This window comes from Desmodus rotundus, chromosome 10 (genome assembly GCF_022682495.2).
Source record: "Desmodus rotundus isolate HL8 chromosome 10, HLdesRot8A.1, whole genome shotgun sequence".
Taxonomy (NCBI): domain Eukaryota; kingdom Metazoa; phylum Chordata; class Mammalia; order Chiroptera; family Phyllostomidae; genus Desmodus; species Desmodus rotundus.
This window is the reverse complement of record NC_071396.1, coordinates 42972331-42988320: the sequence shown is the minus strand read 5'-3', so window position 1 is coordinate 42988320 and position 15990 is coordinate 42972331. Positions and strand designations below refer to the sequence as shown.

At 49.9% G+C, this 15990-nt stretch overlaps 1 pseudogene; it reads left to right on the top strand.

Moving 5' to 3' along the window:
* Positions 1–14861: 14861 nt before the first annotated feature.
* LOC112297499 (INO80 complex subunit C pseudogene) lies at positions 14862–15740 on the top strand (annotated as a pseudogene).
* Positions 15741–15990: the final 250 nt, after the last annotated feature.

The following is a 15990-nucleotide window of genomic DNA, read 5'->3' as shown; positions in this document are numbered from 1 at the left end:
GAGCGCTGCCCCCCCACACACACACACACGCACACACGCTGTGTGTGCAGGTGGGAGGACTCAGTCCCGAGGACCATGGACGTGTGCAAACCACCGCAGCGTTCCTGCACGGGATTCACATCAGGAGGGTATTGGCATCTCGGTGGCCTTCAGAAGCATCTTACCCAGAATATCTGCTGAGCTTGGAGGACGGCCTGGAGCCCCTGGGGGTCAGGAAGAGAGGCCGCCCTCACTGCGGGTCCAGCCCGCAGCCCCCACCTAATGAAACCTCAGAGACTGGACTGTTTTTCCTGGGACCCTTCTCCCTGCCCCTGCTCTCCTTTGCTCCCATGTTTGTGGGGGTTCTTATTAAAGTACTTGGTTTTTCCAAATTCTGTAATAAACTTGATGCTCCAGAAAGATGTACTGGACACTCTGTTTTTATCCTCTCTGCACAGAATTGGGGCGGGGCATCCTGTAGTCTGAGAAGCGTGTAGTGGTGCAGGACTTGGGCTTTATTAGGGTTACTCCCAGCAGTAACAGATGTGGTTTTGCAGGGGAAAAGCCTGCACCCAACATGCTGGGCCTGTTCCAGACACCAGGGCACAGAGGGGGTGAAGCAGGCAGAGTGTCTCTTGTCACACAGCCCATAGCCTGGCTGCTCTGTGACATCAGCAGGAAACCCCTCTCCTGACCTCTTGGCTTTGCTGCCTCCCTCTGGGCTGCTGTCAGTCTCAGGGGGGCTGTCCCTCCATACAAGTCAGACTTGTAAAGCTCTGGGGGAAGGGCGCTCCAGGCAGAGGGAACAGCCAGCCCCAGGCGGGCGTGAGCTTAGTGAGCTAGAGTGAGAGCAGCAGCAGATGGGGCTGCAGACCAAGGGCAGAGCTCCTGGGCCACCAAAGGGGTGCGGGTTTGACTCTGAGAACAATGGTCAACCCACAAAGGGTTTCAAGCAAGGAAGTGATATGATCCGATTTAAGTTTGAAACTACTCAATTGTGGAGAGTACTGTTCCTCTGCAACCACTTTTATCTGTCTCTACATGTTACAGGATTCACCAGGCAGGGAAGATTATCTTATAAACACTGAAGAAAGTGAGTTAGAAAGTGTATGTGATGTTTCACTTTCATCCTTTTCCCCCCAGTTCCCCGAACAGGCAGACATGCAAGTCAATACAGTGTTTGAAACGGGAAAGACCTACCTGCCTCTGGGGAGCTGATTCATTGTTCTTACATCACCGACTACCTTGAATCATCTGAAATTTATTTTAGTGTGAGCAGTAAAAGAGTCATGTAGTTTCCCCTCAGTCACCTAGCTGGTTTTTCCAATATATCTAATAGTCTAACATTGATTTGTAAAATTGTATATTTTTCACAGGGAATGGTTGTAGATGCCTAATTCTTTTTCATCATTTAGTGTCTCTATTCTGATACCAGTACCTAGTGTTCATTACCAAAATTTAAGCATTATTGGTATCTTTATTGTTTAAATAATTTATTTATTTATGTTTAGAGACAGAGGGGGAGGGAGGGAGTAAGAGAGGGAGAGAAACATCAATGCACAAGAGATACATCCACTGATTGCCTCTCACTAGCCACCACCCCAGTACCTGGCCCACGACCCAGGCAAGTTCCCTGACTAGGAATCAAACCGGCGACCTCTCACTTTGCAGGACGGCACTCAAGCTGTTACAGAACAGAACCGGGGTGGGGGGGGGGGGTGTTGAACAATATACTATTACTGAATGGACCTACCCTTGTGGTCCGGGGGTCTCCCACCCCGTACTAAGTTCTCCTTGCCCGCTGCCAAGGAAAGTTGTCTCTCAATGCCAGAGATTGGTGAAAAGGAAAGGGATTATTTATTTAAAGAGTTATACAAACTTAAGAGTAATGTCTTCATTGAGATCCCAAAGTCCTTTAGAATACCCACAAACACACAGTCCCCCTCTTCCCAGTCCGGGGTACCGTATCTCAGAAAAAGAAATAGAAGTCCATGGTTCTTCTCTGCCTAAGCCTTGAGGTCCCAAAAAGACAGCACATGGCTGCCACGCTGGGTTTAAATCCCAGCGCCAGTCTTCCTCTGCCTCACCATTTCCGACTCCGCCCACAACTGGCCACAGCTGCCAGCATTCCCATATTTTTCCAGCTTTCCTGGGCTGCCATAGTAAGTCCGGACAGGTGTGGCCCTGTGGTGTGGAGCCAATCATCTCCAAGATCTTACCCAGGCTCTGGGTTAGGGGGAGTTGCCTCCCGGTTACATCGTGGGTTGAAGTCACTCCCATCCCCCTGGCTCAAAGCAGGGCCACAGCTGTTTAACATATCTATGCAACCAGTTAAAGGTTGTAGATATGTTCAACGACCATTCTGGAGGTTATCTGCAAAACTGTTGCTGTTCAAATCAACTCTCAGTGGCCCGGCTCCATGTGTCCCATCCCCCAGCTCAGACTTGTGGGGGTGAGGACATCCTATATATATATATCTTTTTTTTTAGTATTTCCTGGATACCGAGTTCTGGGCCCCATTACAAATCCCTATTTGCACCCCCGCCTCTTGGCTGCACCCTGTTACAAAGCCACTGAGCCACACCAGTCAGGGCGCATTATTGATATCTTTTTTTTTTTTTATTTAGAGAGAGGGGAAGGGAGGGAGAAAGAGAGGGAGAGAAACATCAATGCTCCGCTGCACTCTGTGTAAGCGTCTGCCCTGACCGGATGTGTTCCGCCTCACCCAGCTTTGCTCACCCCTCCTCCTATGTGTGTTGGCCTCAACCACACACCATAAGCCTCAAGTTACTCTTTATTTTGTTTTCATTTGGGGGTGAAGATTCAGTTTCAGTCTTTTGGATCTAGGTTTCCAGTTAAGTATTAGTCAAATATTAACAACACAAGTAATTGGTTAACTTTAGACTAGAAGTTGGGGGTGGAGGGGTGATAAATGCAAGCATCTTTCTTTTATTTTTGGGTGAATTTTTTATCTATTATAATTAAACATTATTACTGCTGTGCTGCAAAGCCATAGCAGACTTGCGCTGTTGAGGGCCAAATTATCCCCAAGTTGAGAGATGTCTTTGGGTTGAATTAAGAGCTCTACCCAAAACTGAAGTTGGAGGGGAGCCCTTGCCTCCACTGCTCCATCCCACTCTCCCCTTAAACCCTCTGCCTTTTAAAAGCAAATCACTTTTACTGAGATGTTGGACACTACAGGTATCTGTCCCTGGGCCAGCAGGTACTTCTGAAGCCTTCTTCGTGGCCTGTTCCCAACCCCCCCCCACCCCCATCCTGTGTTTTTTTCCTAATAGATATTTAGGACTTTTATAATGGCATAGCTATCCAGGCTCCACTTCCTACATTTTAAGAACCTTAGTTGAAAGTTGATATTGAAGGTGCTGTTTGTAGACACTTAAAACCCAATGCAAGCCCAGCCACCATAACATCCTTAAGTGTTGTCTTAAGAAAATGATGCTGGTCATCACAGCTTCAGCCTCTCCTGTTTTTAAATACTCACCTCCCCCTGCTGATCTCAGAGTTTTCTGGCTTTTCCTTCTCCCCCCCACCCCCGCCACTCCTTTGCTGTCCTGTGTAGTGATCTGCTGAGAGAAATGACTGCTGCCTACCCCCACCCTCCTCTTCTGCACTATGTATGAGTTTCAAGTTTTCTCAATGCAATAAAAGTGCTTTACACTAGCTTTTCTCCAAAAAAAAATGCCTTCAATATATCATACCATTTATATTAACTTTTAGGTATGCAAAACAATTTTTTTAAGATTTTACTTATTTATTCTTAGAGGGGAAGGGAGGGAGAAAGACAGGGAGAAACATCAGTGTGTGGTTTCCTCTCACACACACCCCCTACTGGGGACCTGGCCTGCAACCCAGGCATGTGCCCTGACTGGGAATAAAACTGGCGATGCTTTGGTTCACAGGCCCACACTCAGTACACTGAGCCACACCAGCCAGGGCACAAAACAATTTTAAGTGACCAAAAATTTAAAGGTATATGCTTATGCATATTACATGAGAGTGCATGCACAAGAAGTAGAGTTTGAAACCATGCCATTCCGGGAGGGAGCAAGCAGAGTGATCCAGGAATTGTATACAGCAGTATTCGATTCTTCTGAGATACATTTGTGTCTGTCATATTAGTTAATCCTGAGACTTTGAACACCTGAAATATTTCATAATAATTGTTTAAGTTAATTATCTTGTCCATCATTCCCTATCCAACTGGGCATCATGAGAAAAAACTTTTAACAGTGTGTATCTGTCTACAACTATTTATGTTCATAAAAAAATACATATACACACACTAATAGTTTTTCCTTTTCTAAAAATAAAAATGGGATCCTACCTTATATATATCCCTTAATGTATACATTCTTATATAGTATACATTCTTGAATATATATTCCATATGTGAAAGTCTTTTTCTTTTTTCTCTTTTTTATTGTTTTTTTACATTATTATTGTATTTTTTCCATTATCATTTATCCTCCCATACCCTGTTCCATACCCTCTACCTTCCCCCCTCCCCCCATGATTGCACATGTGAAAGTCTTTTTCAAAGAAAGGGACTATTAGGCTAATGCTAGCCAAAAAAACCAAAAAAACAAAAAAAAAACCACAAAAACACACACCCTGGGGCCTAGAGTCTAAAACCCCAGCAGCATGGCTAAGTAGGAAAGACACCATGTCTGTTTTCTGGGAGTTCTGCAAGTGTTTTTATACACCAAGTAGAGGGAGAAAGATGTAAGCTGTTCTGAAAGGATTTACATTATCTATAGGCAAAGGGGATGGGATAGTTCTGGGACAGGCCCAGCAGAGTCCACAAGGAAAAAATGTCCGCTCCTATGGATTGGTGGTGGGCAGCAGATTGGGAAGTTCATGTATGAATAAGAAGCAGAGGCTCCTGGTTCTATGAGGACTGATTGTTCTCTTTTGGATAAACTGAAAATAGCCCCCTAGAAATTAATTCTGAATTCCAACAGATACACAGGAATGTGAGCAGTCTTTTGTCCGAGCTGATCCATAGCTATTAACAGGCTAATTTCTGTCTCTTTCCCTTATTCTCCTCCACTGCTGTCATTTTAACTCAGAACATTGAATAATTTTTTCTTGTTGTGTAAATGTTCCTTAAGGCATTTTTAGAATAAATAACCTATGAACATCTTTCAAGTGGATTACATAGGTTTTACTATGTACATTGCCATTAAGTGGAGTTTCACACCACTGAACTGTTGCTGGTGGGGATTGGACTCTTCCACAAAGTGAGAGAAGCATTTTGCCAATACCTGGGAGAATGAGATTTATTGAAGTAAAGAACAAGACTGCCTCTAGGTCCCCAGTGTCTCACCCACAACCAGGTGGGTTAGCTCCTTCTTGCTGTGGAGTAAGTTCTGGGCCTGAGCATAAGAGCCCACCAGGAGGGTCAGGATCCATGACTGTGAGGCCATCGTCCTGGGCTCTGGGAGTCCAGCACCGTCTCTGCTCCTGGCTTCACTCCAGCTGGCACTGTGCTGCCGCACCCAGGCCCACACTTCCACCTGCCCAAGCCTGGGCCCAGGTGGCAGCTACAGAGAAATAACACCCGTGCAAAACAAATGGGCAAACACGCTTTACCCAGACACACCTTCGTTAAGCCCTGATTATACTACCTCATGCTTAGGGGAAAAGCGGGCTTTCTTTCACACTAACCAATCTCTTTCCTAATCCTTCACACACTTGTGGTGGGTCCATCCCTTACCCAATCCGTTTCCTAGATCTTCTGGGGTTTCAAGCCCTCATCCAATCTAATCCTTTTCCCAGTCTAGACATCTCCCCTTTTTGATGCCACCCTACCTCCTACTGTACATGCCTCAAAGTAGAAGGACCTCCCCCCGTGCCGTCTTGGCCTCTACTGCTCTTGCACCCAGAGAAGGAATGTCCCCTTTACTGCTTCTGCATGCCCTCTTCCTCCTGAAGCCATAACGTGCTGCAGAATGGGTTGCTCCCTGGGGAGATTCTTTCTGTCCACCCCAGAGTTAAGTCCCTTTGTCAGAGGATGTGGGAGTCCCCTGGGGAGACTGGGAATGTTATAGCTTCCTAGTAAGTCAAGCTTAATGTCTGACTCAGCTCCCTAGTTTATTAGGCTTATTGTCTGATTTCATCTGCGCCCTGTCTTAACTAGCTAGCTACCTGCACTAACACACATTCCCCTACCATTCAACAGTCAGAGTTGGTTTGGTCTTTGGTTTTGCTTTACCACAACCACCAATGCTACTGTAGTTGTTTTGTTAAAGGATAATTCTCAAAAAAAAAAAAAAAACCGAAAACCCTCTCATAGACGTATAAATACATACTAAAGATTGTAGTTCGCTCAGTTAAGGAACAGACCCTTACAAATGAAGAATAGTAAAATAAATGTGTAAATGGATACCAGACTGGTGTCTTCCTTCCTTGGAGAGAGAAGTCCACTGCCCCTGCAGGGGGCAGGATTTATTTATATGTCTATAAACAAGAATTAAGTTGCAGGGCTATCAGTTATCCACAGTTTAGAGAGTTGTAAATTAGCTCAAACGCAAAGAAAGCCTCAGGGCCTACCTAAAACCAGAATCAAAAACCTGAAAAGGTGGGCCCTAACAATGCATAGTTTTCCGTTGAATGACATCTTCCCCACTTCCTCTTGTCCAGGTGCTTTACTTCTGTAGGATAGATGGCCCAGGTAGGACTGCTGTGTTAAGGGTCATGTGCATTTAAAATTGTAAGAGATACAGTCTGATGCTTCTGCCAGAAAGTGTAGCTGCGGATGATGTCCTGTTAAAAAAATAAATAAATAAGACTAGAAAAACTTCTCCCTTTTAATGGCTTTCTTTTTAAAAAATCTATAATTAATCTGGAAACTGGTTTTGTATAGGCTGAGAACCAGGGGATTGAATTTCTTCTAGAATCAACAGTTAAGTATTAAATGAACTACATTTCTGCCCTGGCCAGTTTGGCTCCGTTGGTGGGGCGTCCTCCAGCAAACCGAAAGTTTTCAGGTTCAATTCCTGGTCAGGTTTGTGGGGTGTTTCTCTCACTCTCTCCTTTTCCTCTCTCAAATCAATTTTTAAAAAACATATCCTCGGGTGACGATTTTTTAAAAAAATGAACTACATTCCTCACATTGAATCAAATTTCTGTCCTTACCATATGGCATGAATTACATTCCCACAAGTTTGAAAGTCTATTCTTGGTTCCCTGTTTGGGGGCTGGTTCCCCCAGTGATTTTCAGGCTCATACCGGCACTCACCGAGGTCTCCCTCACCCTCGTCACACCTGCCCCAAAACAAATGGGCAAACACGTGGGGCTGGGCAAGGCGGCAGTGGACCGTCACTTTCTCGGTGCCCGGAGCTCCAGCCTTTCCTAGCCCCTCTCACTCTCCTCCCTGCCCCCACCCCGCCCCAGCAGGGGTAAGGAGCGGGGAGGAAGGGAGGTAGGAGGTGGGGGTGTTTCCGGGCCACTGGAGCCTCCTCGCCGTCCTCCCGCGGGGATCGCGGTGCCTCCAGGGCAGAGGGCTGAACCTAGGGGCAGAGTGGGGCCTTGCGAAGGGACAAAGCAGCACTGCATCCCCGCGGGGATGTCCTAGAAAGCCCAGGAGGCAGGGCACCGCCTCCCGGGACTCATCAGGTTCCTGCGTCCTTACTTCTTGGGAGCAGGGGTAGTCTATTTTTTCAGTTACACTTTACCTTCAATGTTACTTTGTGTTGGTTTCCGCACAGGACTTAGACAATCACATACGTTACAAATGTTCCCTGATGTTTCCAGTCCCCACCTGGCTCCATACATAGTTATCGCAATATTATTACTGACTACGTTCCCTATGCTGTACTTTACACCCCAGAGTTAAGTTAAAACTGGCAGAGGGTTGGAATCTTTGCCCCAGCTGGGCTTTTAGGAAAGAAAAAGAACTGTACTTCCAGCAGCAGCATCCCTTCTAGTCCCCGCCAGCCAAGGGGCAGATAAGTCCAGTGAGGGTTTTTTTTAAAAGGTCATGAATTTGTCTTCGCGTCGGGAAATGGAAACCCCGGGTCTGCCAGGCAGATCCTTTCCCGGGAGGATCTAAATCCGAGTTCAGAAAACGAAAAGATTTGGAACCCAAATTGGGTGTGCGGGGCTTAGAGGGCAGCTCTGGGGTGCCCTGGCGCCCGGGGATGAAGCGGTTTAGGGCGCCCGCACACTACTGAAGACCCCGGGGCGGGACTGCAGGGTCCACCGGCACCGAGAGAGGGCGGACGGCGCAGAGGCCCGGCAGCGAGACGGCCGTGTGCCCGCGCGGCCCGACCGGGCGCGGCAGGCTGCCCCGGGCCCTGGTGATCCCGCAGCTTCGGCTCTACCAGCCTCACCTTCCTGGGAGTCCGACCGCAGTGCTTCAGATTGTTCTCGGTTCCGGAGGCCGGCTCGTGTCCGGGCGCAGCGCAAACTGCACCTGCCGGATGCCAAAGCGCAGCTCTGCCGCCGCACGAGCTCTCCAGGCTCTGACCCAGCGGGCCCCGAAACCCGGCCGCCGGGTCGCGCCGGACGTCCGAGTCTTCAGAAGAGGCCTTCCTCGCGCACCTTCGGTTTTTCCTTCAGAACCCGGCTCCTGGCTCCCAGTTTGACAAGAAGACCCCGGCGCACTGCTTGGCGGGCATCTCTCCCCAGCCCCTAGTCCCTCCTGTACGATGAGGCAGGTTCGCGTGCACTTGCAGCCCGCTCTTCCAGGCGCCTCTGCAGCGCCTACTGCGCCCTCCCTTGGCTCCCTGGGTCGGAGGCTCAGCTGCCCTTGGGGGACGGAACCCGGATCAGTGGCTTCTGCGCAGGAAATCACAGCACCGGGGGCCTTGGTACCAGTCCTAAGAGCGAGAAGGGGCCAGGGCTCCGGGTGGCAAGTACCCTGGACCCCGAGAACTTCTCACCGGGCAAAGACTCTCACTGCTGGAGGCGGATGAGAGCCGGCCCTCAAAGCGCTGGGCCCAGAGCAGGGGCCCCTTGCGCTCTAAAACTGTTGGGGGGGGGAGTCCCCCCCGCAAGGGCTCATTCAACCAATACTCCCGGGATTTTCCAGGTTTTTTTCGGAATACCCCCGGAAATAAAATGTCCATTCTGTGTTTTCCGAGCTAGAAACAAAAGCTGAACCTAAAGTCTCAGTAAAAACAGGGGCTCTTGAGACCCTGCGTCTTTTGAATTTGAACAATTAGTTTCCGCGAACTCCAAGTTCCTGCTCCACTGAGGTCCCTCTTCCACCACCTCCGAAACCGCCCCTCAAATTCAACCCCTCAATAATTCCTAGAGGGTGCCTTACTGCTCTCCTGGTACCCAATTAAGAAGCCCAAGGTGAGCCAGGGGTAGAGGTCAGCCCCACGGGGTGACTCGCTCACCGCAGGTGTGAACGTGTGTTTCTGTGTGGGCGTTTGAGGGCTGCAGTGTCTGGAGAGCCTAGGAAGACACGTGGCGCGTGGAAGGCTTTGGGACTCAGGGGACTCGAACTGTGTGCCCTCATCAGCCTGTGTACAAGACTCCTGGGTCCATCTGAGCCCCAGCATCCCTGTGCCAGCACATGGGACCTGGGCAGCTGGCATAGGGCGCCTCAGCTAGCAGGTGGAGCAGTTCTGGGAGATGCTGGCATTTTCTAGGCTGACACAGACTCGTGTGCCCCAGGGTAAGCAGGGCTCTGACAACACTCAGGAACTCAGGGCTGGGGCCTCAGCCTGGCCGGGTGAGGGAAGTGGGGGGTAGCGTGGATGTAAGATAGCCGCCTCTCCACCACATATGGAGGCTATTTGGCCTCCGAGACAGGAAGCCCAAAGTCAAAGAAGTGGGGTCCTCTTGCCCATCTGCAGAACTGGCCCCTGACAAGACACCTACCCTAGCAGCCTGGGGAGAAACGAACTACTCACCCCCCAAGATTCCACTTCCCCTTCCACTTTTATGATGCTTCTGCTTTTTTGTTAGACCCTTCTGATATGGAGCCAGGATTCCTTGCAAACATTTATTGGGTACTTATCTAGTGCCAAGATGGGAGTCACATACTGTAGATTCATCTTGAATCCAAGAAATTCCTGCCCAACACTGGGACACACCAGGAAAGAAGGATTGTGTGATCCCAGCCTCTGAAAGACAGGGAGAAAAGGCTGAGAGAGGATTCTCACCCTCCCCCTGTTGGGTAGCAGCTAGGAATGAGTGGCCAGAGAGGAAATAAAGGCAGGGCCCTTGCCATTACGACCTAACAGACAACAATAGAGGAGGCCAGAAGCAAAAGGAGGACACGTCTCACCAATTAATTCAATAGTCCTGAGCTCAGTCTGGTAGGACTGCCAGGTGTCCTGAGTATTACAAGCAAAACAGCCCAGGAGGAGGGCAGAGTGCTTGAGATCGTGTGCTGGGAAGGGGGGCCTCTGTAACAAGTTCACGAACTAAGACGAAGAGCCTTTCCTAACTGAGAGAAAAAGCCTTTGTAGCTGTACCTCACTCCCAAGATTTAGAAGGTGAGATGAGGGGAACCTAGAAGCAGACTAAGGCATATAACCCCTGAGCCCCAACAGTCTGCGTACTTAGTTTAGCTAAGTACCCACTTGAACCTCGACTCAAGTGTACAGAACAAACTTACTAATGAACTTGCTAACAACTTTCTTTCCTCTGTGTGTGGCCTGCCCGGCGCCTGCTTGCAGCTCTGTGCTGTAAGTTGCTATTTCATTTCCACTATAGGTGTTTGTCTCTCGCTTGAATTATTATTCTCTTGCACGACAAGAACCCAGGCAGCGGAGGGAGCCTCTGCACTCAGGTCTCTGTCTCCCCTCCTAACACCCTCACCGCGCGCGCACACGCACACACAATACACACCCCTTTGAGACCTGGTTCCCACTCCGCTCAGCTCCTCTTCTGGACGCGCCTGCAGTGTTTGGGGGTCATAGGGAGCAAGTGGGGGGAGGGAGAAATGTGAGAGTAGCAGCAGCGCAGCTCCGGACAAGCACCCGCACAAGCCATTGACCGAAGCCCTTGGGGCCCAGCCGCTCTGGACACTCAACTTCTGGGTGAACGCTGGCCGCCCGGGTCGGGGATCTCGGCGCAGATCTCGGCCGGGCCGCGGAGACTCCGAGGATCTCATCGTCGCCCACTTCCCCAGACTCCTCCCTGGCTAACCTACGTGCCCCAAAGGCCGCCTCGCCGTCCCAACCCGGAGGCAGGGGTGTCAGCAGCGGGCGCGCTAGAGAAACTTCCCGGCAGCAGCGCCTCCTCGGCGATCCGCTGCGGGGCTCCGGGCTCCCCAACCCCGCCGGCCCCACAGCCTGCGTCCGCAGCGTCCTGCGTTCACGGAGCCCCGGGCGGCTGCTTCCTTGGAGGCTGTGCGGGGGACCCCAAGCACCCCCTCCTGCCCTCCGGGGACCCCGCTGGAAGGGAGAGGTCTGAGCGCGGGGTAGTCCCGCTCCCGGGATGGGGCCGGGGTGCAGCTGAAGGGGGGGGGGGGGACGGGTGCCCCGGCCAGTCCACGAGGGTCCCAGAGCGGCGCTACCAACCTCTGGCCCCTCGGGAAAGGAGGAAGCGGCTCAGCTGGGCTTGCGTTTCTCAGCAGACACCCCTTCCCTCATTGACCAGAGCAACCCAAAATGAAACAGAAGAGCTTTTCCGGAGGGGTGTTGCAGCCCAGACACGCTCCGGTCTCCGGCCGCCGCACTCCCAGCAGCCCCAGGCGCCGGGGCGTCGTCCCTGAGGACTGAGAGCCCAGGGACAGGGACCCAGTGTCTTCTCCCGCCGGCGGAGTCAAACCTCCAGGAGCCGGGCGTCTTCGCCGTCCTGCCGGGACTCGGGAAGCCGCCCCTCCAGGCACCCCGGCCGGGAGACCTCAATCCCCGCCTGCTTTCTCTGCGGGACTCGGGCCTCGTCTCCGCCGGCACCTGTTGCAGACACCCCTTTGGCCGCGGGCGGGGACAGGGACGCGGGGGCGGGGGTGCCTGCTCTGGGCAGCCCGGGTCCCCATGGGCGGGAGGTGGCGGGAAGAGCAGGCCACGGTGTTTGCGCTGAGCCTGTGCTTCTGGCTCTCCGCCCAGTCCCAGTCTCCAGGAGGCCCAAGTACCCATTTCCCTGGTCCAAGTGCGCAGGGCAAGTCTGTGTGTAACTGGACAGGAAAATCAAGAGGTGGCTGCCGGGTGGGTGGGCGGCGGAAGAACTAGGGTAAGAACAGCGGTTCAGATTCCAGTTGTGGCTGCCACTGCCCTTCCGGGGGTAGCAGGGAACAGCAAGAAGAGGGCAGCCAGGCCTTCCCACGAGAGGGCAGCACCAGGGTTTCTAGCCCAGTAAAAGGAAAAAGTGTGGAAGAGATTTCTGGTCAAGATGGAGCGTAGGTAAACAGGGCTGGCCTCCTCATACAACCACATCAAAATTACAGCTAAACTACAGACATTCATCCCTCAAAACAATCGGAAATTGAGTCCAATGGAAGTCTGACAACTACAGAAACAAAGAAACCACATCGAAAAAAGAAAAAAGAAAAGGAATGGGAAGGAAGGAAGGAAGGGAGGGAGGGGGAGAGAGAGAGAGAGAGAGAAAGGAAGAAAGAAAGAAAGAGAAAGAAAGAAAGAAAAAGAAACCACAACAATTCGGAAGGGTAGGAGAAGCTGGGGCGCAGGATGTGGGACTGGAGGGTCCACACACTCACATGTGGTGGATAAAAATTCAGAAGGACTATCTGAGGGTGAGGGGCCCCAGCCCCACACCAGGCCCCCCAGCCCAGGGTTCCAGTGCCACAAAGACAAGCCCCCATCACTCTGGCTGCGATAACCAGTGGGACTTTAGTTGGTGAAAAAACTACTGGACCCTCTCGCAGTTCCTTTTAAAGCGTGCCAGCACAGAACTTACAAAGACTCACTCCCTCTGAGCTCCAGCACCACTGGAGTAGCAGCTCGAAAGGCACCAGTGGGATACCGGCAGGAACTGAAGTGTCTGGCATCAGGGAGAGAGCTGGAGAACAGCTTTCTCCCAGACAGAAAAGCGAGCAGAGGCCATTGTGCCTTTTCTGAGCCTTCCCCCAACAGAGCCACAGAGCTGGCAAGTAGGAGCCATATCTAAGACTCCATCAACCTGGCTTACACTGTTTGCCCACCTTGGTATTTACCAGAGGCTCTGCCCCACCCAAATTACAGCCCACCCCCAGCCCTCCTACCTCTGCCTAAGCAGCTCCAGGCAAGACACTAGCAGCAGCCAGCTTTGGATCACAATTTGGCTCTGCCTAGGGACCTCCAAGCCCAGCACAAGTAGCAGCCATCTCAGATTGCTTTGTAGCTCATGCTCGGTGGTCCTGGGCAGAACACAGGTGGTGGCTGACCCTGAACGGCACTACCCAGGAAACCCAGAGCCGGCACACCCAGTGGACAGCTACAGACCATGCTGGAGCACCACCATCCTGCCCTAATACAGCTAATCCTCCAAGGAGGGCAGAGGTTTGTGGTCAGTGGTCACAGCCAGTCCTTGCAGCTGACTGGACTGGGTAAATCTCGCATATACCTGCCAACAGCAATCAAGGCTCAACTATGAGAGGAGGGTGTACTCAGTCCACACAGAGGGTGCAACTCGAGTACCCAGTTTGCGTGATGAGGGAGGCTGTGCCACTGCACCTATAGGTCACACTACCAAAACGGGGAGTCATAGTGGTTCTACCTAATAAACAGAAACAAACACAGAGAGTCTGCCAAATGAGGAGACAAAGGAACATGGTCCAAATGAGAGAACAGATCAAAACTCCAGAAATGGAGATGACCAATCTATCAGATGAAGTATTCAAAACACTGGTTATAAGGATGCTCAAGGAACTCAGTGAGTACTGCAGCAACATAAAAAAGAGCCAGGCAGAAATAAAGGATAATACTAATGGAAAGGAACAATTTACAGAGAATAAACAGTACAGTGGACAAAGCCAAGAATCAAATAAATGATATGGAACATAAGGAAACAAAAAACAACCAATCAGAACAACAAGAAGAAGAAAGCATCAAAAAAAAGAAAAAAAAAACCCACCGAGGATAGCATAAGGAGTCTCTGGGACAACTACAAGAGTATCAACATTCATATCATAGATGCCAGAAGGAGAAGAGAAAGAGCAAGAAATTGGAAATCTATTTGAAGAAATAAGGAAAGAAAACTTCCCTAATTTGGTGAAGGAAGTAAACATGCAAGTCCAGGAAGCACAGAGAGTCCTGAACAAGATGGACACAAACAGGCTCACTCCAAGACACGTCCTAATTAAAATGCCAAAGGTTAAAGATAAAGAGAATCTTAAGCCCTAGCTGGTGTGGCTCAGTGGATTGAGCTCCAGCCTGCAAACCAAAAGGTCGCTGGTTTGATTCCCAGTCAGGGCACATGCCTGGGTTGTGGGCCAGGTCAAGACAACCACACATTGATGTTTCTCTCCCTCTCTTTCTCCCTGCCTTACCCCCTCTCTAAAAATAAATAAATAAAATCTTTTTTAAAAATTTATTTTTAAAGGAGAGAATCTTAAAAGCAGCAAGAGAAAAGCAGTTAGTTACCTACAGGGGAGTTCCCATAAGACTGTCAGCCCATTTCTCAAAAGAAACTTTTTCAGGCTAGAAGGGGTTGGCAAAAAATATTCAAAGTTGTGAAAATAGTCGAGGTTGCTCTACTCAGCATAGATATCATTTAGATTCAAAGGGCAGAAAGAGGCCCCCAGACAAGAAAAAAACTAGAGGAGTTCATCATCCCCAAACCATTATTATATGAAATGTTGAAGGGACTTATTTAAGAAAAACAAGAAGATCAAAACTACGAATAATAAAATGGCAATAAGCACATACCTATCAACAGCTGAATCTAAAAAACAAACTAGGCAAGTAAAAAGAACAGAGACAGAATCATGGATATGGAAAGAGTTTTGATGATTACCAGATGGGAAGGTGTATGGGGGAATAGGCGAAGAGGTGAAGGAATTAAGAAGTACAAATAGGTAGTTACAGAATAGCCCTGGAGATATAAAGTACAGTGTAGGAAATGCAGTAGCCAAAGAACTTATATGCATGATCCATGGGCATGAACAAAGGTGAGGGGATTGCCTGAGGGGAGTGGGGGAAAAAGGAAAGGAGAAAAATTGGGACAACTGTAACAGCACAATCAATAAAATATTTTTAAATGATAATAAAAATTAAAAAGGAAAAAACAGGAAGAAGTGTCCACCTCCAGCTTTGCACAGGGTATCAACATGGAAGCCACAAGTGGGAATAAAATGGTGGCCTCTGATTTTAGCACAGGCCCTATGGAAAAAGCTTCCAAACGTTGCCATTTCAAGATTCCAACTTCGGGCACTCTGGCCATGGTGGCGCAGTAGCTAAAAGAACCTGAAACAAATTATTGCTTCTGAAAGGGCACTGCTGTGGCAACACAACCAGCCTAACTCCTTCAGTATTGATGGTCCTCCATCCTTCAAATCAGCTAAGAAGTATTCTGATGCCCAGGTCTTCTTGCCAATTATACTGACCTGCAGAACAAGCCGTGGTTTCACACCATCCACGAGTTGTCCTGCCTTCAGAAGCTGCCATCAGATGTTGTCACTGGCTACCTGGCCGCAAGCGTCGTTCCCTGAGCCTTGAGAAGTGGAGATGAAGTGGAAAACTACTTCAAAGGCAGACTTTGGACTCGTAATTTTGTTTCGTACAAACATACTCATTCTGCTGTCCATCTGGCAGGGTCACTGCTGTGCCTTGGAAAGAATGTTTGGCTTTAATTTAAGGCGTTTTTTTCCTCCAAGTGTGCTCTTTCCTGTTGAGTTAACTTATATTTCATTTGTTGCCTCAATAAAGTTACTGACAAGAAAAAGCAATGACTGCTCCCCCTGGAAGTTGGCAGAGCAGAGTCAGAGCTCTTCCAGGCACATCTATCCACCTGGGCCTGGTGGAGCTGAGGCTCCCTCCCATCCTCCACATTCTTTTCTGCACTTGTCTTCTCCCTCCTTTTTCCCAGGCTCACCTGCCCCCTCCCGTTTCTCTCCCACATTTACCCTTTAACCTTGGTTGAGCTTG